The sequence below is a fragment of the Trachurus japonicus genome, chromosome 21 (genome assembly GCF_045865225.1).
Source record: "Trachurus japonicus isolate A0001 chromosome 21, Traja_1.0".
Classification (NCBI taxonomy): Eukaryota; Metazoa; Chordata; class Actinopteri; order Carangiformes; family Carangidae; genus Trachurus; species Trachurus japonicus.
Genome location: NC_140927.1, coordinates 22,612,795 through 22,638,936, shown reverse-complemented (window position 1 = coordinate 22,638,936; position 26,142 = coordinate 22,612,795). Strand labels below are relative to the sequence as shown.

General features: G+C 39.2%; 1 protein-coding gene across 1 annotated transcript in view; it reads right to left on the bottom strand.

Moving 5' to 3' along the window:
- Positions 1-22,816: 22,816 nt before the first annotated feature.
- Positions 22,817-26,142, bottom strand: part of impg2a (interphotoreceptor matrix proteoglycan 2a) — a 28,370-nt gene continuing 25,044 nt past the window's right edge. The window contains exon 22 of the mRNA XM_085765442.1: positions 22,817-24,941. The gene's annotated coding sequence lies outside the window, so the exon portion shown is untranslated. The remainder of the gene's footprint in view (positions 24,942-26,142) is intronic.

Below are 26,142 nucleotides of genomic sequence, written 5' to 3'. Positions count from 1 at the left end.
AACCATCATATATTACAATATGCACTGCGTTCTCCATGATTCCAATAGTCCATAAAGCATTGAAATGCAAAACACAGACTAGTCAAACAGGGAAGAGGGTGCGTCCTTGACAATAGTTAAAACAGTAATACTTTACGCAACACATTTATGACTAGAATCACATAGCAGATGCACATCATGCTAAAGTCATTTTCAAGTCCTGACCTGACACACTGAAAACCGCTCACTTCTACTTTCTTTGGAGTAAAAATCCAGCATCATATTTAGTTTTTAAAGTTAAGAAACATTCATGAAATAATGTTTTATGGCGGAACATTGGCGGGCTATCAGAGGGCAGCCTTGTACTGTACACGAGTCCTGCAGAGTAAGGCCAGTGCACGCACAGCCGAGAAAACACAGGAGGTCCTCAGAAGCCAACGGATAAATTGTTTAGATGTGTTTGTACACAGTCCACGTCTGCACACTTCGTTCCCTACCTGTACTTCATCATTTGTGTTATTGTGATAGCATCGAGATGTAAAACAAACATCCCGAGATGACCTTAGTAGAGCGGCTACAGTATCTGTTGTCTCACCGAGGAAACATTTCGGGAGATGAGGGAATTGCTGCTGGTGGCAAAACGCAAGTTTAACGTTTCTTTTTTTTTCAATCTCGGTGATTTTCCCCGATGCTAAACTCGTGTAGAGCCATCTTGAAATAGCATTAGACCTGTCACTTGACAACAAGGACATAAATTATTATAGGTTCAGCGACCGAGGGGAGAAAGGCAGACGGAGAGAACAGAGAAGGACACACAACCTCTGATTGAAGTGAGTTTGTTTTCCTGGCTTTGCGACGTGATTGCACTAAAGCCGTCTTTGGTCTCGGCTCCGTCTTTGTTCCTCCGGGTGATTAAGACAAATAAACCACAGGATCAAACTAAGACAGGGCCTGGAAGACAGAGCTTAGGAGGACACGGGGGATTCAGAGCAACCCAGCTCAGTAGGTGAAAGCAAACTGGATACCAGTGCACTGGACTGTGGAAAATAATTAGCCGCCCCACATCACATCATCACATAATTTCACACTTACCCAACAGAGTATGAACACCTCAGTTTACAGTAAATGATTTTTCTATCCCTTCGTTTATCTGTTAAAACAATCTGGGCTGCAGAAAAAAAAGGGGATCTTCCAATGAAGAACTGAGCTGGATGTGAACCAGAGTAAATTTACATGTGACAGATGATGAAGTAAGAGGCACTACATGGACACAGAGCAGTCCTTGTTTGACCTCACATGTGATGCACATAATTCTCAACAGGTGTCTCTGTGGGGTTTCATCTATTTGTCTTCATGTCAAACAGTGGAAAAGGTTGGCGCACCAGCAGCAGGGCTGGTTACTCCATAGTGTGCTGGCACGAGATCCAAAAAATAACAGATACAGACTGAGAAAACAAAACAAAAAGAGACAGAAAGAAAAAGAGTGTTAAATAGACAGAAAAAAAAACTGTAGACAGAAAAACTACTCTTTGTTCGGTGTAAAAAAAGAGAAAAAAAAGGGTGAAAAGAGCCTTTTGTGAAAGGACGTTTGGAATAGGAAATGAAAGGGGAATTTACAACTTCACTTCACTGAACTGATAAAAGAGTGCATGTGAGACTCAGAGTTATTACAACAGGTCTCGTCTATGTAGTTTTTAACTGGTAATAAACTTTTTCTTCATGTTACACAAGTTAATTGTCCAGATCTAGACACATGCCATCACACAACACAGAAACAGAAGTAGTCTGTGGATCATTGAGGAAACAAGCCAAGGTTATAGCCTAAAATAATAAGTCTTAAAAACTTCAATTTATGATTCTCTTAAAAGTGATATAAAACACCAATAATTTAACTATGGCAAAGTGAAACCGCTAAAGCAAGTTCAGTGGGTAAAAACTGAACGGAAAAAAGGAAAATGAAAAAAATGTTGTAAACAGTAAACAACTAGTCTGACTTGTTTTCAAGTTGTCAAGTCCCAGATCTTAGTAATTAACTTTGTGAAAACAACATCCATCAAACACTTTATCTGTCTCCTGATGGTAATTGTGCCGCAGCAAATGAAAAACTGTGAAAGAGGATAAAACCCACTATAACGCAAGCACAACAGAGCGACAAGCCATCAACACAATTAATCCAAAAATAAATCAAACTACAAACTACAAACTGAAAACATGAAATGAAATCGTGAAGTAATTTACCTTTTGGCAGCAGAAACAAGTTGTGAACAACAGGGTTTAACCAAGAAGCAAAGAAACCAATATCTAACCAATAGCTACAAGTTATTTGGAGCCAGTATTTGATTAATTCACGATACAAATGCACGTTTGTGTGATCTATTATTGAATAATACCATGAATAAGGTGTTCTACTGTGAATATTTGAATTGCAAAATACTTTAAGTGAGGAATAAGAAACTAAAAGTAGGTATAATCATTACTGAAATAGATCCTTGGGTCAATCACCTTGGACAACATCTGCATTCTTACTTGAGATCAAACAACCATCACACATCATATTCTCAACAGATGCTTATTTATTTACACATTCAAAAGTTGTGCCTGAGCATCATCATTCACTTGTTATAATAATATAAATATTCATCACAGCTGTTTCAAGAAATTTGGTCAGTAGTGGGTATGCTAGGAGCTCGTGTTACTCACAGACCTCAGTTGAGAATTTGCAGACGTTATTTTATATGTTAGTTTTAACTAATGTGGCTCTAAAGAGGAAACCAGGAGACAAGATCTGACACTGTGGACACCCATGGATGCAGGTTTGAATTATACTGAGAGTTTGTTTTCACCGATGGTTTATCAACTTATTTTAGTGTAGTTCCATGTTTAATAGTGCAGGGAATGGATAGAAAGATTAAAAACACTCAGACAACCAGATGCCACAAACACCAGGTGCTGCAGGTCACTGCATGTGCATGTACCTCTCAGTATTACATTAGCCGTTAAGAGGGGGAAAAAATATGGGATTTGTTCACAATCACCCTCTGACACTGCAGACTGAGGTCTGGATGTGATGAATCCAATCAGCGCAGACGCTGCTGCACACTGTCTTCAGTTAAAACCCTCTGTCCTCGGGAACTGCATGTGAAGTGGCTCTCAAGGACAGCCAGTGATGAGCCAGTCAGGCAGAAAACGTTGCTCCAAGCAGCGTTTCGCGGTGCAGAGGGATGTCCCTCCACTGCCAGGCGGATTCACGAGCCAGTGGTCTGTGGTTGTTTACTACGTTTTCAATCTCCTTTAATGACAAAAGCACTCCGTTTTCATTCACGCTGAGCCGCTCTGAGAGTGGATTTTCTGCTCTGCAGGGGCGGACGACAAACAATAGAAGCTGGGGAAGGACTGGTTTTAATACAAAAGAGTGCTGTGACTTTTTGCTTATGGAAAATATTTAACATGCAGTCATAACTTAGCACCACGCTGCAGCTTCAAGAGGTAAATGGATGAGCGAGAATACAGACTGTTTTATGTTTAGAGATGCTTTGCTAACTCCCAAGTGATTTCACTCTCCTCCAGAAGCCTTTAGAGACTAAAATATTCAAACTATCGTACCTCATGCAGTGTAAAAACACCAGAGCCAAGGGTGATGATACTTAAGTTATAATTAATTATTTGGTCGATAGAAATAAATGACACTCCAATGGTTTGGCATGTTTTAGGCCATTAACTGCAAATCACATAGAGTATGTTTTACTTTCCATTTTCCAAAGCACACTATAAGGTTTTTTAAATTGATTTTCCAAACTTCAAGGGAGCCACTGGTTACAGTTTGCTATTTAAAAAAAAAAAACTCTTGCAGAGACATTTTCCTTGAGATGAAGTCCATCTCAGAAAACATTTTGTCATCTTGAAGGTATTTTGTTGTCCAAGCTAAAGGTATAATAACATTTAACGTACAACTGTTGGGAATGGTTCATAAAAAATGTTTGTTATTGGTGCTTTATGACTCTGAATATCCACGTTATGAAAGCCAACGGCTACAGAGTCAAAAAAAAGGACAAATATTACTTACTGTAAGAAAACAGGAAAGGAAACATTAGTTGAATCTGACAGCAATGTAACAAAAACCTAGGGTTTCTAATGCACAAGTAGGCAACAATTACTGCCACCAAAAAGAGGAAATGAACTCTCCAAAAAGCTGAAGCGCACACAGTCTTTCTTGGAGTGGCTTCATGATGAGAAACAAGCCCAACACGTATCAACTGCCCATCGGTCTCCCAAAAAAACACACACAGACAAGTGAATTACTCTAAGTACAAGCTCCTATTACACACATAGTCCACATCTCTCTCTTATTGTTTGACTTTATAAATGCAATCACAACCGCAGGTTCTATCCGCTGTTGAGCGTAATTGTCAAAACAAAGGAAATAAGTGAAAACCATCGGAGAGTAATTCCTGGAATAAACCCTGGCCTCACCTCAATGTGCATGACAGCTTTGAGCAAGGAGAGGAGGTGAATGAATAAACACCTGAGAGTCTCCCACAGTAACTGAGACTAGAGTGAGCGGTGGTGAACTGCAGATAACCTGACATCATGTGCAGCATGTGGATGATATTCTCCATGGCAGCAGGCATGGCCAGGGCCGTAATGACCATGCTAATGTCTGATTGCGTTTAATTTGATACAAATAAGCACATTATCCAGCAATTTACCAGAAGCAATCATTACATAATACCTCACTTTATTACCAAATTGGGTATTATGAGTGGCATATCAGACGAAGTGCAAGTGTCAATCGTGAGCTGGGATATTTGTTTTTAATCCTCTTTCTTTGTCTCTTGGGGCATCATATTCTCTCTTCAATGTGGAGAGGAGATGTGCTGCTGCTGGTGTTATAAACTACGATTCCCCGAAAAACTGCTGAAAGATTCCCGACAGAAACAAGCCAACATCTAATTGGGCCTGGAAAAGAGGGAAGTTCTAGCTCTTAACTCTTTTTTTTATTATCCATCCCTGTGTTTCCCATTAAAATAGTTTCCAGCCACTGAAAAGAGGATTTGAAACAGCCAGCCTCAGGTAGTACCTGCTGGAGCCTTTGCCAGACAGTTGGGCTGAACTCTAGACCTGTTTCTAGTGTTGGGCCCTTTCCAACAAACCAACCTTTCAGCTAAACCTTTTATTTATTGCTTTTATAAAAATAAACACAAAACACACAAGTCGGTCTACATGCAGTTTGATCCATGTCTCAGGAAATGTGCGGTAATCGAATTATTGTTAAAAATTCTGTTGCATCGTAGTGTGCGTGTTATTTGTTTGCCTTATGCAAGGCTGAACAAACAAACCAACCATAATCAAATGGCACCGCCTGTAATGCAAAATAAAATAAAACTGTTTTGCTGTCCTGGTAATCTGCTCTTTCTCTTTGGGCTGCAAACATATTGGCGAACTCTCAGACTACAGTTAATATCTTTACGTCAAAGTAGCTTTAGACTGGAGGCTTTACCAGTGGCGTGGTGACCAAGCTGAGACAGATTCAGAAAGCCATATGGACAATGTGCTGTGCGTGAAATAAGACATTTGACAGAAGAAAAACTGTACACCAAAGCAGTTCCATCTGTACGGGCACATGGTTTTTATCCGGCTGGAAAACTTCTGTCTGATGGAGAATTATACTTAGAGGACATGTTTACAAAATTTAATGGCAAGGCAAACAAACAAAAACAAAAAAAAAATCTGGTAAACAATCACTGATAACAACAAATCCCATGCAGAGTCAAAAATGCATAATGAATTCAGCTTATTATAATGCATTGTTTGTACTGCTACAGACTGAGAGTTCACTTTCTGCCCAGATATTATGTAAAGAATCTCTATAAAGTACATCCTAATGCAACATACATGAGAACTGGAGCATCTTCAGAGTCAATCCAAGATCCACCATCCTGCAGCCATAAATAATCCTCACAACATCCATGTATCCATTTATCCATTTAAGGCACTTTGTGTTACATTGTATGAAAAGTGCCATATAAATAAAGTTGATTTGATTTGATTTACATCTCAATATAGGCCCAGTTCCTGCAAAATGCATTGTTTACTGCTGTTTGATTGGCAAGTGTTAGGTACATTATAATGAAACTACATGTAAGGTCTTTTTTGTGGGATTTATTGACTTTAAGATAAATATTGAATAATTAAAGCCTCTAATTCAACAAGGAAAAATTTGCCACAGAGATTGATTTGTCAATTAAAGCTAATAACCCCAAATGTACTCAGATTTAATCAGACTAGTCTAAATTCAAGACTGTAAATCGAGGCTGAGGGTTAAACCATTACTAAAAGCCATGATTGTAACTGGTCTGTGGTCAAAGCTGTTCAATTACAAGCCATTTAGACTTCCCCGAAGGCTTTGGGAGAAGGATGTATGATTTCTAAATGAATATGAAGGAGGTAGGATTAACGTTACTATTTGGTGTGCATTGCCAAACAAACCTTTCTCTCGTGTTCACAAAGCATGACCAGCTGTTAAAAAAAAATTGATTAAAAGTATGTCCGTTGTTTGGAAAGTACTTATTTTGCTGCACACGCTGACATTTTTTAAATTCTTGGTCTAGTTGCAGATTTGAGTTGTTCCATGACACAAAGCAAATGTTCTTGTGATCTTTAATAACAGGTTGTTAAAGATTTAAGCCGAGTTGCAAATTTCGATTGTATACGTGTCAAGTGATAAAATTTGTGACTAACTCCGTCAGCTTCTTCAGTGTAGATACTTTCTTGTGTGAGAGGAGAAGGTGGTCTCAGACTTCAGGACCTCACTGTTAGTTTTATGTCTTAGTTATCCTATCTATGAAATACTGAGCCTTTGACAGTAAAATCATGAAGCTAAATTCGTTGACATGAAAGTGTATTTCTGGGCTTCACTTTACTGCTTTGCTTCCAGTTCTTTATGTGTGTGAGAGAGGCCCCGTCTGGACAGTGATTGCTGAGGCCGTAGAAGGAGAAAAGAGCACAGACATCCAGGTCTAATTGTGAGCAGGTGACCAAAGGAGGCAAACGGTGGACAGATTGGAAAAACTGCCCCCACTTCCAAATGCCACAGTCATCCCGACTGGCCCTTCTCCCTCACAGGCCTTTTTAATTTTCCATAACATTCCTTAATCCACCTGGCTGACTGTGCACACACAATACCCAGACACATGCAGACACACACACACACAGATGCACATATTTCACATTTTGCTTTGACATTACGTTATGTTCCCAGTGGATTGGATGTGTGTGGGCAGCCTTCATTGATGCATGATGCACGTAAACCACTAGTGTGTCAACAAACAACCGACGGAGATCCGCAAAAATCGGACCGTGAAGGACACGAAGAGGTCCACACACATCACACGCACATAGATGCATTGTGTTATGACTGCGCACGACACAACATGCAAGGCTGGATTGTTTATCTTCGGCCAACAGGTGTGTGTGTGTGTGTGTGTGTGTGTGTGTGTGTGTGTGTGTGTGTGTGTGTGTGTGTGAGCCCCAGTCTCTTGATTGCACACACATAGACACACTGGTTGAAGCCTTGAGAGATTTGTTTGGGCAAAGGACCATCTGGTTTCCATATGTCTGTCAGAAACAACTCTTACTATTGCCTGGAAACCAAAAATGATCAGCATTGCTAAGATCAGCAGTTGGCCCGGGGGGCTTGTCACTTCCTGATGAGAACAGAGAGCTCGGATCTATTAAAAACCCAACACAACGGTGGATCAGTGTGAATGACTTAAAAAAAAGATGTTTACACCATTTTATGGTAATCCTAGTCACTGTGCAACATCTCATATCTTGTCCAAGACATAGCCAGCTGCAAAATGCATTCGTTTAACTGACTCAATTCTATTACTGAGTCTTGTTTTTAAAATAATTTGCAATAATAAAAACATAAAAGGTGACAAAATTAGCTTAGAAGTCATTGTAAAGATGTAGCCTATTTATAGATGACTATAGGCAAAATAAATTAATTTAAAAAGGTAAATTCGAGGTGTTTGCCTGAATATTTGCTCAAGGGAACTTCAGCATAAGGACGGGAGGAGATGAGGATTGATTCACCAGCCCTGATGAATGACCCCTTTCCCCCCTGAGCCACAGACATGACTCAGCATCTTAAAATAATACAAAGGTTCCTTCTGACCTTTTGAGGATTAACCAGATCCAAAGATCTTTAAGCAAGTGGAGAAAATGAGGTGGATGGAGAACAATAGGAGGAAGAGTAGTGGGATTCAGGTTATCAGGTCTGAGTGGATCAAGAGATTCTTTAAAAGCAGTATTGTAATCACGGATGATTTAAAACATCCCCTTACTGTTGAGCCCAGACTATTTCTGCTTTAGATTGGCCGGTAAGCCCTGGTTTCCTCCTCACAGCACCACCAGGCCTCTAAAACATTACCGCTGACGACCACGGATAGGATGAGAGATACCTCAACAGTATGGCCAAGCATAACAATCTGAAGTCCTAATAGGACCGTGTAGCCTGTAGGAAAAGTATAGAAACTGCTGTACGAAAATCTTCTGTCTGCATATTTCAGGATCTTTCCCCTCACCCTCCAAACTGTAACTCAACACGCATCATATCATTTATCACTACACTGGAAAGATGATTGGTATTGATCAGCTGGAAGTTAATGTCCTAGCTTGCTTTCTTGATGGATAACAGTTATCCTTTCATTTTAAAGTGGAAAGACATTGGCTCACACTAAAAGGGCCCATGAAAAGAGTGTCTGGAAAATCAAAAGGAACATTTCAATGTTTTTTTTTTAACGTGTGTGTGTGTGTGCGTTGTGTTTTTCCTCCCATTCTTCTTGCTGAGTAAGATGAGAAGACTGATATGACTCTCACTCAAATCTGCCAGCATCTGATTAGCTTAGCTTAGCATTAAGACTTGAAACAGAGAGAAAGCTTCAATAGAGTGCCGAAGCGGAAGCGGAAGAGAAGCTCGCCATGGGACGTCAATTCGGAAAAAATCTCCATGTAAGTGAATGGGAGTCAAATTTTTATTTCGTCATCCAACTGAATTGTGTCATGGGAAAAATACAGTATATGACCTTAACCTACTTAAAACAGCGCGTTTCATGCCAAAAAAAACAGCAATTTGTCGTAAAACGGCAACGGAAGAATGTATTTTGTGTGACGACACTCTACGGACTACAGATCGGATGTCCCACAAAAAATATGTCACCTACGCGACCTGCAGTTTTTCTGGTTATGGATTTTCTGAATTTTATTTTACAATAGTTTTACAATAAATTGTTGATTTCTCGGCATGAAACGCGATGTTTTAAACAGGTAGAGGTCATATATTTTTCTCATGACACATTTCAATCGGATCACAAAATAAAATTTTGCCTCCCATTCACTTAGCTACATGGAGATTTTTTCCGAATTGAGGTCCCATGGCGACCGTTACTTTCTATACTACAGTTGAACTGTCAGTTTATACCTCAACAATCAGCTGCTTTGGCAAATCAAAGATGATTATAAGTTTTGAAATATATACAGTACTCTATTGTTTTGGTGTTTGTGTGATCTGTCTTTTTATTTCAAGGTTTTATGCAAACTGATATAGTAAAAATTTATTTATTTATGAAAAAAATCTGTCCGTCAGCTAACTATTCTATAATGGCATCAGATTGATTTAGCTTTGGTGTGTGCCAGACTCAAACACTGTAAAATTATATGGTGAAACATCAATAAAGATAGTCACAGTAATGCGACAGATCACAATGTTTGAAAAAAAAAGAAAGAAATATTGGCAACAGGTGAAAACAGTCAGTCATCCTGCATTGCTGCAGGAACCGGTGCATGTTGTTTTCATGTGATCTTTGACAGTGTTTTACAGACGGCCCCACAGATTTTATTGCTGTTTTGAGGCCCCGGGAAAGAAGTCTGTCCCAAGAGGAAGACGAGGAGCATGATGTGACTGACAGAGCTGAACTGTCTGCTCCTTTTCTGTTACACAACATAGTCTTTAACCTGCCACACAGTGCTCAGCCCAGTTCCCATCGTTTGTGCCTGTGACATACATGTTTAGCTAAAGACATTGTTACACTGTGGGCTGTCCAAGCCATATATAGTGAAGACATAACAAAAGGTCTTAGGTGTATTCTATTACAAATATGGATTTTGACCAAAAAATGTGTTTTGTAAGGTCACAAAGACTAAGACCTAAAACCTTATCAGTTTATCCTCCAGTCCAAGTGGATGTTTGTGAGTTCATTAACACTGTTCCTGAGATTTTGTGTTCACAATAGCATGCATCTCTGGGACAGAAATGGGCGTTATGGTAACGAGACAGCCTATGGCAAAAAAAAAAAACACTGTCAGAAATTTGCCTTCAAGTTCTCACAGCGCAACTGATGCCGTCATTCGTCTTCAAATCTTCGAAACAACTGGCTGTCACAGTGTGATGTGAACATTTTTTGATAGGAGGAAAAACCTCAAACACACAAAACTTAATAATGGAGGCAAAAAAAAACAAGTGGCAGAGTACAACTTTGTAAGGTTGCATTTTAACACGTTCACCTTCTATTCATTGCACAACCTCACATTCAAACTGATACCGTCTAAACTTTACTTAACTGTAATCCTGTAGTTGGTTGAATGAACTAGTCAGTCAAGCTGTATGGTTATTTGCAACACTCCTAAACACCATGGAGGATTTTATGGTGTTATTTTATGGTTTAATCAAACAAATAAAAAAGCACAAAATTAACAACTGCTATGCTTTTTTTTTTTTTTTTTTTTTTTTTTACAGTTGTTTTAAGTCATCATACAATAGTTTTACTTGTTTTAGAGTAGTTAATATTTTCCTCTACATTTTAATTCCCAGGCTGTTAGATTAATGTACTACTTCCTTTTGGCAGCCGAAGCTTTTTCCATTAATTTCAGCAGCACACCATGAGAAGTTCAGTTGAGATTGATCACAGTGAACATTTAACTGGCTGCACTTTTCTATATGACAAGTTACAATGATCCATGGAAATGCAGGTGCAAGCTGGGAAGGACTCGTGAAAAAAAAAAAAAAAAAAAAAAACTTTGAAAGTGCATTCGAGGAAAACCCAGTGTTACAGACAAACACACCAGTCTTTTCCAGTCAAACAAGCATCAAACCTACACTATCCTCTCTTAGACATCAACGTTGGTTATCGTTTGCTTTTACTGCACACTGCCAAAAGCGAGTCTTCAAATAAATTCTTATTACCAGCTGCAGTGTTGCTTGGATGGATGGACTACATTTTCCCCATGATGGATTATGTCGTACATGTTTCTGGTTTCCAACAAGTTAATTTTCATACCACAGTAAAATGCCCAGAAACCCATAGCTACCTGTAAGGCAGGAAATGCGTAAATCCTCCGGTATGCTTTGGAAAATAGTCAGAAGAAATACATGAGTTTTGTTTTAAGAAAAGAAGCAACAGTCAAGGCAGATACAGCTCATTACAGGCTTCTTGTGGAATATTGACAAATGAACTACTGCAGCAATGAGATGTTAATCACCAAGTTCATTGGTAATTAATGATTGTGGCAAGTATTCCATAACGTTCATTGACTGGGCTGCACATACTGTAGGCTATTCCCACTTAGCTCTGTCTGTTTGCAATGTTGAACCAAAATGGGTAAGTACACCCACTGTTAATAAAAAAAATATCAAAAATAATGTCAACCAACTTTTGGTGACAGATTTGAATTTTAAAAAAAAAGAGAGAAATAAGAAACTCCGAAAGCAAACTGTGAGCAACAGGTGACATTGTTTAACAATAGTACAATCAGAGAAACAAGAATACTGAGCATTAAATAACTGGTTCTCTTCAAAGACTTTTGTTTTCACATAAAACATGTGAGGTTAAAAACTGTGCCCAGTCGCAAACACATGACACATTTTTTGTGGCCAAAGTGGGGGTTTCTTGATTTGGAGAGATGAAGTAAAACCAGAACTTCCAGGTTCTGTTCCAGATGTAAAAAAAAAACAAACAAAAAAAACTAATTTGTAGCTGGACTAATAACTTGAAACCCATCTGTGAAACTGAGCCTTTCTGAACTGTATTTGTTGTAGCTCACTATACTGTAGGCTACGTTTATATAGAAGATACATCTTTTAATATCTAAAAGGGCTGCCAGATTAATCTTATTTCCATTGTCATCACGATGTCAACATGCACAATAAGCACACAGCACATCGCAAAAGGTTGCCTGAAATGCGATGTATTGTGTAAGTTGTTGGTTTTTCACAGGCGCCATGACGTCACTCTCATATACTTCATACCTCCAATCTGAGCTACACCGCTAGACGTAACGCAACGTAACAAGGACGTTCAGCGGACTTCCATTGGGTCCCTCGGACACCACGCCTAAACATTTCCACGTGGCATCAATAGGAAAATTTGTACTGGCACGACTTCTCCTGTTTAGTCGACTTGGAGTTTGTTTACAGCTTGCTACAGTAGCTTTCCACTCACTACAGGCCTGGCATATGTACTACAGCATGTTAAGTCGTTTTCAGAAAGACATGGGAACTGTATGGTTAATATGCACGCAAGTCATATTGTCATCGCAATTTTGATACTGTAGGTGTCATCACACATTGGACATTTTGCTGATATCATGCAGGCCTAATATCACTTATTTCACATTTTCCTCAAGTAGCGTTTAACAAACATCACTTCCCATAAGCCCCATGTCACTGCTCAACAGGGAAGACAAGGTCTGACATGTCTGTAATAACCCAAGGACAAGAAGAACTGAACACTGTGGACATTTTTAGAGGGCAGATATTTCAGCTTAAAAGTTGGTCACTTTTATGGATATGGATGAAACCAAATTACAGTTATGTAAGTACTCACAGTCGTAAATTTTCATGGAAGCTGTAGGAATCACTTCATACTGAGTACCTCCTGGAGTGTTTGCACTTAGAGGTTCAAAGAGCGGTGCCATAGACTGTCTGTCTGTCATGCACATGTTGGAAAAGCTCACTAGAAACGATTTCAAAACAATAAGGTTTCATTTTGTCATAAAGACAAAACTGCTGAGTGAAAGACTGTATTGAGTTACAAAAGCTTGTGGATTAGAAGCTGGCCAGGACAGGACACGTGACTTTGACTGTCGCGGCTTTGGAAGAACTGTCAAGGTCAATAGTGCAACATTTGGATACATAAGGTGAACAGAAGCTCAATCAGCTCATTTAAGTCACTGCCTCCTATTTTAGACACTGTGATGTAAGAGCAAGCAAAGACTTGGGATTAAAAAATTCATGAGTTTTGTTATTCCACACAGAAAGCCAACAAAAATAAAGAGGGATGTTTATGACATTGATCTAAGTTCGTCCAGGATCTTGTCTTGTCCTCTGCGACACAACAGTCTTCCCTCATTAACAGTCACTGTGGAGCAGACTGTTATGCAACCAAAACAGCAGTCAAATCCTCCAGATGATCACTTCTGATTACACAAAAGCAATATTGTGAAAGTGTCATCCCATAAACACTGAACACATTCATTTGTAATAATGGAGGAAGCGCTCAGATGGTTTATTCTGTTTTGCTACATTTAACACTGTCGTCAATAAAAGTCAGTGTGAATTAACTAGTTCTGCACACTGGACCAAAACTTTTATTTATATATTTAGGCTATTCTGAATACTAAAGAGGAACTATGTAAGTTCCGCTGTTTCGCTATCCCTCGTCCTGGCCATGTGCATTTGTTTACAACAAAGCCAGCAAGAAATCAATCAATAGCGCAGTATATTACATTATATATCAGATATGATGTTTGTTTGTTTTTTTAAGTATATTTTTGGGGGCTTTTTTGCCTTTAATGTATAGGAGAGTCGAGAGAGAGACAGGAAATGGGAGGCAGAGAGGTGGGAATGACATGCAGGATAAGGCCACTTGGCGCGGGATTCGAACCGCGGTCGTCTGCAGTGAGGACTATAGCCTCAACACATGGGGTGGGTGCTCTACCAACTGAGCTAAACACTGCCCCATCAGATATGATGTTAAGACTATATACTATAGCCTACTTACTACTATACTTGTGTAGTCTTGTCTGTCATAAACAAGAGATTACCGGTTGCGGGGCGCGTTCGCGTTGCGTTGCGTTGCGTTGCGTTGCGCAGAGACACCGGGGGCGGTGGCAATGATCTTGCAAAGTTGTTTTTTAGCCAAGAGATGTGGAAGGCAGAGAGCCTCCATTCTCCCTCGTAACAAGTTAAGTCATTTAATAAACCATCACAATTACTCCAAAGCTGTTTATTTAAGGTTAGAATGTAGCATAGTTAAGCTACAAATCCTGCAGTTCCTCTTGAAGTTATTTGGAAAACAGTACTGTAAAAACTCCAGGTTTTTGTACTGTCTTTCTTATGTTTCTTAATATGTGTACGTTATGTAGGCTATGTTTGAGTTGAGAAACTCACTCCTAATCGTTATTTTCTGTGTTGTCCTTGTCAATCAAGCAAGTAGACTCATGACAGCATTCATTTACAATATCATAATTGCAATCGCAATATTTTCCACTATAATCGCACATTTTTATCAAATCGTGCAGCACTAGAATGGACTATGTGTACTCTGGTATGGTCCAATATGTATGTGTATTTGTATACCTGTGTACCCTGACTGTAACCCTAGAGGAGATTTCCCTGCAACATCCATTCCCTGTGAGGAGACATTTTTTCCAACCGCCCATGTTGACTCCTCAGACAGAAGGTCTGGAGCAGGACATCTGAGATCATGTTTTTCACACTCTTGATTTAGCAGTTACACATCAAGTCACGAAGTAAATGCTCCATTACGTCCATTTAATAGCAAAGGAATATTACTGGAGGGAAGACAAACTAGTAATAATTCATTTTTGCATATTTTATGTCAGTGGGGACAAATGCTTCATCACATCAAAGGGAGGGGGGGCTTTACACAGACTGTCCCAGCCTATTACTGTAGGTCGAGTGTTTGTACAACACAACAACAATCACCAAAACAGAGGGACAACTAGTGCCAAATATCTAACTGATACTTGCTGATAAATAGCCAGTGGTCTGCGTTACTGCCAAAAAACCTGGTCTGAATCTATCCTCAATTTAAAAAGGATGACAATAAGAGCTGTTTTTGACTTTAAACTTCATACTTCAAGATAAAACAGGGCTGCTGATTTTATCATGAAACACATCTTCCTGCATGGAAATGTATCATCACAATCAATCTAATGGGGAGAAATGATTTCCTAATCACATGCTGAGAGTCCAGCACAGCACTGATTCCCAACCTGGCATACTTCTGCAATTACCAATGGCATGTGGAGATTTTGGAGTTGCACTACTCAACCTAAAATGAAGCATAAATGGCTGGCTAGATAATGAATAAATGATTGAAATGGGCAGCTGTAACTAAAGATAAATGGCTCCTAAAAATAATCGGTAAAAGCATTTAAATCAATAAATGAACTAAAATAAACATCTAAATGTAGATAGATTAAACAAAATGCTTGCCAAAATGGCTTCTGATTCTAAAATAGTTTCTACTACTTGAAGTGATATAGTGTAGTGTGCATGAAAAAAATATTATAATAAAATATGCTTTTATGCAATTGATTATTTTGGACACCATGCTGTTTAAAATCAATCAAAATAAACTTGTGGGAGTTGACAGATGGTGTCCGTGAGGGGAGAATTGAGTTCATCTGACAAAGCAGCAAGAATATTCTAACAAAGGTTGGTTGTGATACTAACCACCCTCCTCTAGTGATGCTGATTCCTTTAAATCAAAAATGTTTGATTAATGCATCAGAATCAATGCTTCTTTTCGGAGACTATCTTAAAAAATAATCAACAGGTTAACATGTTAGCAGTATGGAGATTTTACAAAGTGTATGAGACTGATAACATTTCATAACATAACATATTTGATGTTGTGTGCCACTTATGCACTTACACCGTGCACTTTGAGGGTAGCCACTTTACATGCACTTTATGAGGCAGCATAGAATGATGATGGGTATGATGATGAACTGTGTAGGTATTTTTACTGTTTCTTATTTATTGTATTGTTTTTGTATGAATGTCTCTCAATTTACCTGCGGGTACAAATAAAGGAATCTAATCTAATCTAATCTAATCTAATCATATATCATCTCACCAGTGCATGCCCAAAATGATCAGCCGATCATGCTCATAGGAGACTGACATTGGTGGAAAATAAAACATAATCATCAAACGTCAACAATGCAGCATCCCTAACTCTGACCCGTAGTCAAAGGATGGACCCACATTTTCCTAAAGGGCAAAAAAAAAAGAGGTAAGAAGAGAAGCTCTATTCATTTCAATGCCATAGGACCTTAAGTGATTCCCCTGCAGACTACTTTGGATAGCTGTGTATCACAGCTAATGGCTTTACACTCATCACACAGACACGCACACTACTTCGCAACAGGAAAACTGCTCATCCCAGAACATCTGTGTGATATAAATCACCCTCAGTGAGGTTACCTCACAAAACCACCAGGCCTCAGAGTGACAGAGAGACAAGCCTTTGGCAGGTCCCACCAAGCAAGAAAGGGAATTTAACTATCACAAACTGCGATACATCATCTTTAATTGCCAAAACACTGAAATTATGCTTGAAGTGGGATCTGGGGATGAGAAGTAGAAACAGGCTGAAAAATGGACTGATGCAATGGCAAGCAAAAAATCAACACCCCATTATGCTAAATGTATATCCAGAAGTCAGTGTATATGTTAACATGTCTGACTTGGGTGCTACTAGTATGAATTCAGTTGCACAATTCAAATCCTCTGCTACTTTGCTGCAAACAGATTTAAGCTCATCCAAAGCTTTTGATTCTCAGCCAGCACTAAGTCATAATTATTGCTGTTAAATATCATACAAGCCAAAAAAAAGTTTAAAAAAAATAAATAAAAGTTTCGATATTGAAAATGCAGAATATCTACGTTTCACCAAGGCAAACTGAATGCAACTACTGGTATATTGCATGCTTTGGTCTGCACCAGTGTACATGTGTATCTGCTCTGTAAATCACATGCCTTGTGATCTCCTTGGAGAAAATAAAAAAGAAACTGAAATTAAGCTTTTTTGGGTCCATGACAGTGGTTCCTTTTTTTGCATTTATCTGACAGAATATTGTTATCCATCTACAGAGATGAAGACCTTATTTCCAATACGCCAATTAAATCTTGACAGAAAGCAGTGAGACAACATTGAAAGCAGCTTGCCACGAGTGCCACAGGCTTTGACCAACAACCAACAATAATTAACTTGAGTCTCTTTATAATCTCTAACTTACAAAGATTAATTCTGCATTTCAATAAAAGTGACGGTGTTGAACCTGCATTAATTTGATTTTACAGACTTGGTGGCAGCACAAAAAGCTATAAACACAACATCAGGTTCAGGTTCAGGTTACTTTATTGATACCCAAGGGTAAACTAGTTTTGCAGTCGAGAGTTAAACAAGCAACAGAAAATGAACAATCAAATCAGAAACAGGACATTTAAAAAGAACACATACACATAAAACAAGAGACAGCTTGGGCTCGACAGAAAGTGCTGCAGTTCATGAAATAAATATAAAAAGAAAAAAACATGAAACTAAAAACACATACCGGTAATTAAAATAGTTCTAAAAAAGAAGAATTAAAAACACCAAGAGCAAAATTTCCTACAAGTTAAGAGTAAATAAATAACAGTAAATAAATAAAAGCAATGAGAAAAAAACTAATTATCACTTTAAAAAGATGATGCAGTTTCCTATTTACAAATTCCACAAATAATCCCTGAAGAGGAGGAATCTCTGAGATATACTGAGTATAACTTCCTGCTACATCTGGTAACGATGTTAATAAGAGTGGCGTGAACCAAAGGAGTGAGCTAATTAAAGCTAATTCCTTATAGTAGTTAAATGACTGCCCTGGACTGAGTGTTTATTAAGGGAAGGATAGGGATCTGTAGCAATGACTATTGGGCCAGTAGGACTTGGGAAAAGCTAACAATGGTTTTTGGATACTCCTATCAGCCAGTGAACTCTTGGTCACCCATTACATGCATTACAGCGCTATTGAGGCACGTGGGCTGAAAAGAAAGCAGTCATCCAGCCACGTGCCTTTTGCTGACTCTTCCTCCCTCGATACGATTCGCTCCCCCCCTCCAACCTTTTCATTCAGACACACACCCACAGAAAACATACTGGAGACATTAATAGGTCTTCATTGGGCTTAGAAAGAAAATACATAGTTGTAAGAACTAAAAAATGAAAATACAAGAGGAGGGACTAGAAAGAGACTGAAGTAGTACGTGCCTATACAAATGAGAAAGAGATTAAAGTCAGTCACATCCATGTCACATTCATGTCCTTGGACAGTTAGAGATGACTTCCACTTCAAAAAAAAAAAACTCTCATGTGGGTTTACTTGTTGCTGTAAAACATTTTAAAATTTATTATAGCTGATTTACATCCAGACATAACAATTTAACATGATCTCTCATAACACAAACCTTCCCAGGCAGCTGCTAAGAACAGTGAATAATAGTTTTTCTTGTAAATAGGGTCACATTCAAAAAGGTACCAGCTTGCCAGGAGCAAACCAGTGCGGTCAAACTCTTGTTCATGCTGCACACACACACACACACACTCACTCACACACACACGCACACAGGTACAGCAGATAACATAGTTCTTGCACAGTATTTCACGGCCAGCTGGTGAGGGCTGGGGTTATCTTTCCCGCCCACTCTGTCATTTATCTGCTCATAAATCAGCAGACTTTTAACACTTAACAAGAGTGCATGGACAGGAGGGAATGGGTTGCAGAGTTATTGAGATATCAAATAACACCTATACAGCCTTATCAGGATAATTAGGCTACATATCGTTGTCTAGATAGATGGCTGAAAGACAGAGAAAGAGCTGCTCACTTACATAATCCTGTGATTTACTGTCTTCATGAGAAGGAGATTATTTATTGTCTGTCCAAACAGTGGACTATCAGGTGTTTAGTCAATGTTTAACAGTTGGTGTGCACCTGACAGATGTAACATTTTCATCTCCTGGAGCTTCGTCAAACTGATTTCTAAACTTGAAACACACATGCTAAACAAACGCTTGACTCACATACTGTAATGAAGACACAACTAGGTGAAGAAACTGCCTCTAAAAAAAAAATAATGCCTTCGATTCCCTGTTGTGTGATATTCATTTTACAGTCCATGGCAAATGAAAACACAAAAGATTATTTTTTTATTGAGCTGCAATTGATGCAGCCATCATTTAAAAAGAATATAAACAGATACATGGCCCTCTTGTGGTTAGACTGGATCAGACATGTCCAACAAACCACAATCACATCTTCTCAGCTGTGACTAGATCTCACCAAAAAAAAAAGGATCTCTAAGTTTCCTTACGAACACAAATAGCTTGGTAAATGTGTGCACTTGGAAGACCAGTACTTTTCCTCATCAGGTTAACTCCAACAAAAACCTGTGAACTCTCCAGCAGTGAATACCGACATGACTGATTAATTAATCAGTCTGACTGATTACATTTCTCGAGGGAATATGAGGCAGCTGAACGCGAGACATGCCATCCAAAGCTCCAAATATGACAAAACACCATCAGTGTTCATCATCAATTACTGAAACAGATTTAAAACAGAACCATGTCGAAGCCAAATGAGACAACATTTTCTTCGCTCATTCAGCTTCAACAGACCATGAATGCCACCTGAGTGCATGCATCGTTTATGCTATTTAAGAGAGATTAACACAAAAATACTCAAAATATTGTTCTCCCAATGTTCTATTTGGGATAGTGGCGATCCCAGACTGTTTTTACAGGATAATAAAAACATGCTTAACATTATTTTATCCCTTTGATAGTCCAAGACTTTTGTGAGAACTCATGACATCGATGTAAAGAGGCATGAGATATCAAGAGCAAATGTTCTATGTGCAATTCAAGAAAATCTCCAGCAGCACTGTTATATTACCAGCCCAGATTCCCAGAGCCTAAAATCAAACATCCTCATATGTCTGACCAGACGTCCAAGAAAATACCAAAACATGAGGATATACAGAGAATTAGACCTACATGAGCAGTAGTAGGATGGATTGATGGATGAATTTCTATATACCTGACAGGCTCATTCACAAATCACACATCAACAGGTCCATGTCCATTGAAATCCAGTGAAATAGGATTCCAACTCTGACAGTCTTCTTCAAAACAGAGTGAAACTCCAGCAAATTACTTACATCTAAGAAGACTGCTCAAGCTGTTTTGGACATTTCTGCATAAAGATTACTTCAAGGTTACTGTTGCCAGTTATTCAACTAACAGATTAACTAATTAGGGGTCCATGCCTATGTTCCCACAGCCTTATGTTCCCTCAGCCCTATGTTCCCACAGTTCTAAGATTTTTCTCAAAATAAGGCCCTATGTTCCCACTGGACTCTCTCTACCTATCTGGACTCTATCTATCTGGCCTGTCTAGCCTCTACCGGGTCTTTTTACTAAACTTAACCAACTCTTTTCTTCATTGCCTAAACACAACCAATGGTGGGACCAAAGGGCTGTGGGAACATAGAGCCTAATATTCAGTGACAACAAAAGTTAGAAATGTGGGAACATAAGGCTGTGGGAACATAGGAATGACCCCCCTAATTAGGCCTAATCATTTCAGCTACAGTATAGCCTACTGTATGGGGTATGGGGTATGGGCTAGTGTTGTGTATACACTCCTCCAAAGTCAATCATTTCTGCCCTTTAATAATACCAATTGGTATTGTATTTTATATCGTTGGAAAGCCTGATTAGTCACCTTTACAGTGATGTATAACTTGCAAAGATCGTGCATCTGTGGAATGAGCAACACAGCTAAACGTGTGGTTAGTGAGGAGTGTGGTAGCCTATACACAGGGCAACGGTGTCCAACAACACATTTAAAAATGAAGCCATGTCTATGTAATATAACAAATTGAACAGACACATGTCAAGGCACAGACATGGAGAGAGAGAAAAAAGAGTATTTCTGACTTACTCTTTGACATGGAAGTCCATTTTCCTCTCTTCCTTGCAGACCAATGATCTGCCATATTCCCACTGTAACACATGGACCAGAGCGATTTGGACAACACCAGAGCTAGTAAACAAATCAAGCTAATTCCCGGTAGGACGTTAGCTTCTACGTCAAGTTGTTAATTTTTCTAAAAAAAAAAAAAATAAAAATAAATAAACGAGGTCCCAGCTCGACTAACTTACCAGTTTCATCCCTGGTGGTATTTTGTAGTTATGTGACTGTCGTTTCTTCACGTTTATCAACTGTTGCTCGTTTCACCTGGACGGGACGGCTGCAATACCCATGTTTGACCACACACGCTTCCATATGTTTACTTGCCTTTACAAGAGGGGCGCTGTTTCACTCATCAAAAAAGAAGTGGCAGTAGCTACCTGTAACTTCAATGTATTGCCATTTAATGCTAGTTTATCCCACACCACAGTGATTTTTTTGGTTTGGCTATTTTGTTTTTGTCACACACAAAAAACAGTGCATGAAGATAATTACCAAACAGTAGCCTATATATCATATTTAAATGAGCCATCCCACCAGGAAGAAAACCAGGGGAAAAACATTTAAATGGAAAACTAAAAGGTTAATTTTCCATAAAAATCCAATAAATTTCCATTTATAATTCTCACAAACATTACTACCGTAATAGAGAAGGGAGGTCTGTTGGACCCCAAACAATAGTAATGCCAATAAGGGTTGAATTAGTTTTTCTTTTTCTTTTTTTTCCAGAGTGCTTTTACAGGAATTTTGTTGTAATACTTCACACACCCAGCAAACTGGCAGCTACTTGAGCTGAGGTCTGGGGCTGGAAGCAGATTATTTTTTCACACTGGGCAAACATCGACCCACCTGGTCAAGAACAACCTCCTCTATTGGAACCGTTCATCTGTTCCTCACTTCGCTAATCAAATTATACTCCAGCATGAAAACATTACATGTCAGTCTGTCAGCATGCAGTAATGATTTCCTCCTTTGCTTGGTGTTTTCCATTTTTCTGTGCTGAAGTGACACTGACTTCATACTGGTAAATAGTCTAAACTGGGTCAATGCATTGCCACTTGTTGCCTGATGCTATTCATCCAACAAATGAACCCTAATGCAGACACACCCTCCCGCTCAATTACCACAGTGATTCTGATTTCTGATATTCATTAAAAATTTAATGACGCCATCATTGGCCAGCAACACACCAAATGACATCACCAAACCACACTAAATATCAAAACCTCTGGAACTGTGTTTATGATATAAACAAAACAAAAAAGGTGGCAGCTGGATGCAATTGTTTTTTCTTTTTTTGTATGCAGTACAATGACACATTGTTCAGTATTCTTTCACCAGGCCAATTATATGTTTACACAATGTCCTGCATTGCATAGGCATTAAATTACACAGCCAAAGTCTGGCACATTTGTGTGTGTGTGACACAAGATAATTACTGGTATATATACTCTTTTTAGAAACTGCCATGGCCACAGAGGAGCCCATAATCCATCCATGATGAGGCTAATCTGCTCTCCAGATTATCTGTAAGCGACAAAACACCTGGACCAACAGCATAGAAGAAAGCCAATAAATCAGTGAAGTACCATAACATACATTTATGATGGTACAAATTAAAGGACTATTATCATTACATATACGATACTATGTAAGCAGTTATACAGTATGTACTTTTTTAACATTTGACCACAAAGTCTGTATTTTATATAAAATATTTTATTTTTGTTCATATTACACTTTTTTTATTAGTGATTTACACAGCTGCACAGTATGATAACAGTTCAAATGATGAAACAGTTATCAGTATAAAAAGAATATGTTCATACATTGAAACATTTGAGACACTCACAATTCACATCCTACAATGTAACTGTTAATAATACAGTATATTCAGTGTTATTTACAAGACAGAAGACTGTACGAGAGGATTGGCTGTTTGTACAGGTGGCAGATGGAGGGTGTTGACAAAAACTCTATGCAGACACATAAAAAGCGCGCATGTAAAAACAAAACTGAATATGCAGATTGCGAAAGGCATGACACTGTCTCAAGAGTCTGCTTCACCATCGCTTGTGTAGACAACAACTAAAGAAGAGCAGAGGACTAGAGGCATGTACTGTAATGTAAACAAGAAGCTACGACGTGATCTACGTGTCTGTCTCCGACCTCCTAACAGAACTGACGACCACACTGGCCGACGACGAATAAAATCCTACAGATTGTAATCAGCTGCAGCTGTGAGGATCCACTCAAGGGACAAGAAAGGTCAAGCACAAGTCCAGGCAGGAACGTACGCAAGAAAATACCAAAGAAAACACTAGAATTAGTCTGTCAGAAGGTTTCAGGTTGAAGAGCAGGATCATGGCCAAACAAGTAGTCACAGGGCAGATCATTTTTTATGAAGAAAAGCTGGCAACCTTGAAGTTTTTTTGTTTTGTTTTTTTTTCAACAGGAGACAGTGTGAGGTTGTCTTTTCAAAGAGAAGCTTGCTTTTCCCGGTTTTCTTATTCTCTCTGTTGCATTACATATGACATCTGAAGGCAGAGCATTTGATCAAATCCCTGGGCCGCTCGCCCCAGAGCATTTTTCCAGTAAAACGTGTTTTCACTTATTTCTCTATCCCCCAGAGCTATAGACGGTTCTTGCTCTGTCGTTCTCGCCTTACCACTGTTTTTTATTTTCACGTGTCTGCCACACTATACATGTACAAAGATACACTGATGCTACTGATTAATGGAGCCTTTTTAAAAATCACCTGCCAGTAGAAAACTAGCTGGAATAAATGCTGCTTTTACATTAATGAATAGACAATAAGACATAATCTAGCACTAAGTTTGGCCACTTTAAAGGGATAGTGCAACATTTTGGGAAATACACGTGTCAACACTCTGGTGGAAATTTTATGTTAATCTTATCTATCCCCTGGTTAGCACCTATGATCACCTCATTTCATCTTGTACTCTCATCTGTACTTTGAAAACCAGAATGGGGACAATTTTATGGACTTATTTTGTCAACTTTGGACAGAGCCAGGTTAACCTTTTCTTCTATTTCCACTCGCTAGACTAACAGCTGCAGGCTTGAGCTTCATATTTACAGACTGAAAGTTTGACTTATTTTACCATAACTCTACCACAGAGGTGAAACTTGTATTTCCCCAAAGTGCTGAAATATTCCTTTAATGCACAATATTACTTTTACTTTGGTACTAGCCTTTGGTGTTGTTTTTAAGTAGTAAAAATGAATTATTACAGTTCCCTATATGTCAGGGAGTTTTCTAAATTAACATAGCACCATTGACTAAAAAGCAGAAACTCTGTCAATGCCTCTCTGAAAACACCTAAAAAGTCAATTCGAGCCACAGAGACACAAAGAGAGTAGAGAATACTGTTTGAATATTAACCAAACTAGCAACATTCATATATACATATTCACAGTTTTATGATCTTCCCTTTTAAGAATGGACAAATAGGATGTAAAACCATTATGTCACTATGCAAAAAGTACTACACAGTATTGTTATATGTCTGTCGTTTCAAGTAATAGGATGCGGTCCAGTTTTCCCCAAAGAGCGACGTCCAGTAGATGAGCAGCAAAACATGTCCTTTGATGATCATGGCCAGCTCACCCAGTCAAGAAGAGAAGGCACCGAGGAAGGAGGAAGAACAGTCAATAGCTCTGCCCACACAAGCAGGGACGGATGCAGACACAGCGAGGGAGCCCTTTGTTGAGAAAGTAATGATGTACTGAGTGACAGTCCTTTTAAACAAGCGCAGTCCAGCCTCCGAGAGCAATGGCCAAGAAGAAGAGAGTCTTGACGAGGAACTTCACTTTCTCAACACAGAGGCATGTTTCTGGGAAGCAGAAGAGTCAACATGAATCAACAGACTGCACAATATCTACTATCATTTGTTCTTGTCCATATTACCCCCAACTTCTAAGTACATGGACTTCATTAAGATAAGTAGGTAGCTAGAGGGAACTAGGTAGGGAAGGTAGGGGCTAGCTATAGGTAGGTAGGTAGGTCACTACTAGGCATGTAGCTAGGTACAACAACACAAACCTAGAGCAGTGCATAGACTTGATTAAGATAGCTAGATAGGGGACTAGGTAGGTAGGTATTTCACAGGAGGTTAAATCGAAAGCAACTGGACTTAGTTATTTGTCTAGGAAGACGTTTCACCTCTCATCCAAGAGGCTTCATCAGTTCATGTACGCAACTGACCAGGCTGGGACTGGTCCAACTATCTGGTGTGGAGACTCACTATTTAACCTCTTGTGTGGGCGTTCACAAGGGTGATGATGTCACTGGTTCCCTTTTGTGCTCCAAGTGCCAACGACAGTCATTTAAATGACTGTCTTTGATGGAAGTTGGTTTCGACTTCGTTAGTGCCCTATGTTGTTATAACGACAGTCGTTGGAGTCACTTGCCACTTGTGAACAGTGGTTGTTCTTTGAGGCTAGATTGTTGAATCTCCTGGGAAGGGATGAAAGGGCAGCATTGTAAATTGGAGATAGGTGGTGTCTCAGACCTCCTCCCCTGTTGAGGGATGGTTTCTCTACTTTTACATAGATGGCTTCTTTAACTCCTCTTTCAAACCATCTGTCCTCTCTGTCTAGGATTTGGACATTGCTGTCCTCAAATAGTGAGTCTCCACACCAGATAGTTGGACCAGTCCCAGCCTGGTCAGTTGCGTACATGAACTGATGAAGCCTCTTGGATGAGAGGTGAAACGTCTTCCGGAGAATATGCACCGGCTTAGGTAGGTAGGTAGGTAGCTAGGTAATAAAACACAAACCTAAAGTAGCTGTAAGTAGGTAGGTAGGTAGGCAGGCAGGCAGGTGAGAAACTAGCTGGTGGGTAGCAGGGTAGGTAGGTCGCTAGACAGGAAGATAGGTAGGAAAACATGAACTTAGAGCAGCTCTAGGCAGGTAGGTAAGAAGGTAGGTAGGTGGGTAGGTGGCCTAGCTAGGTAACAAACTAGGTATGTAAACATAAACCGAGAGCAGTTGTTTGCAAGGCATCAATGTGAAAGTTCAGTTTTTTTTAAGTGG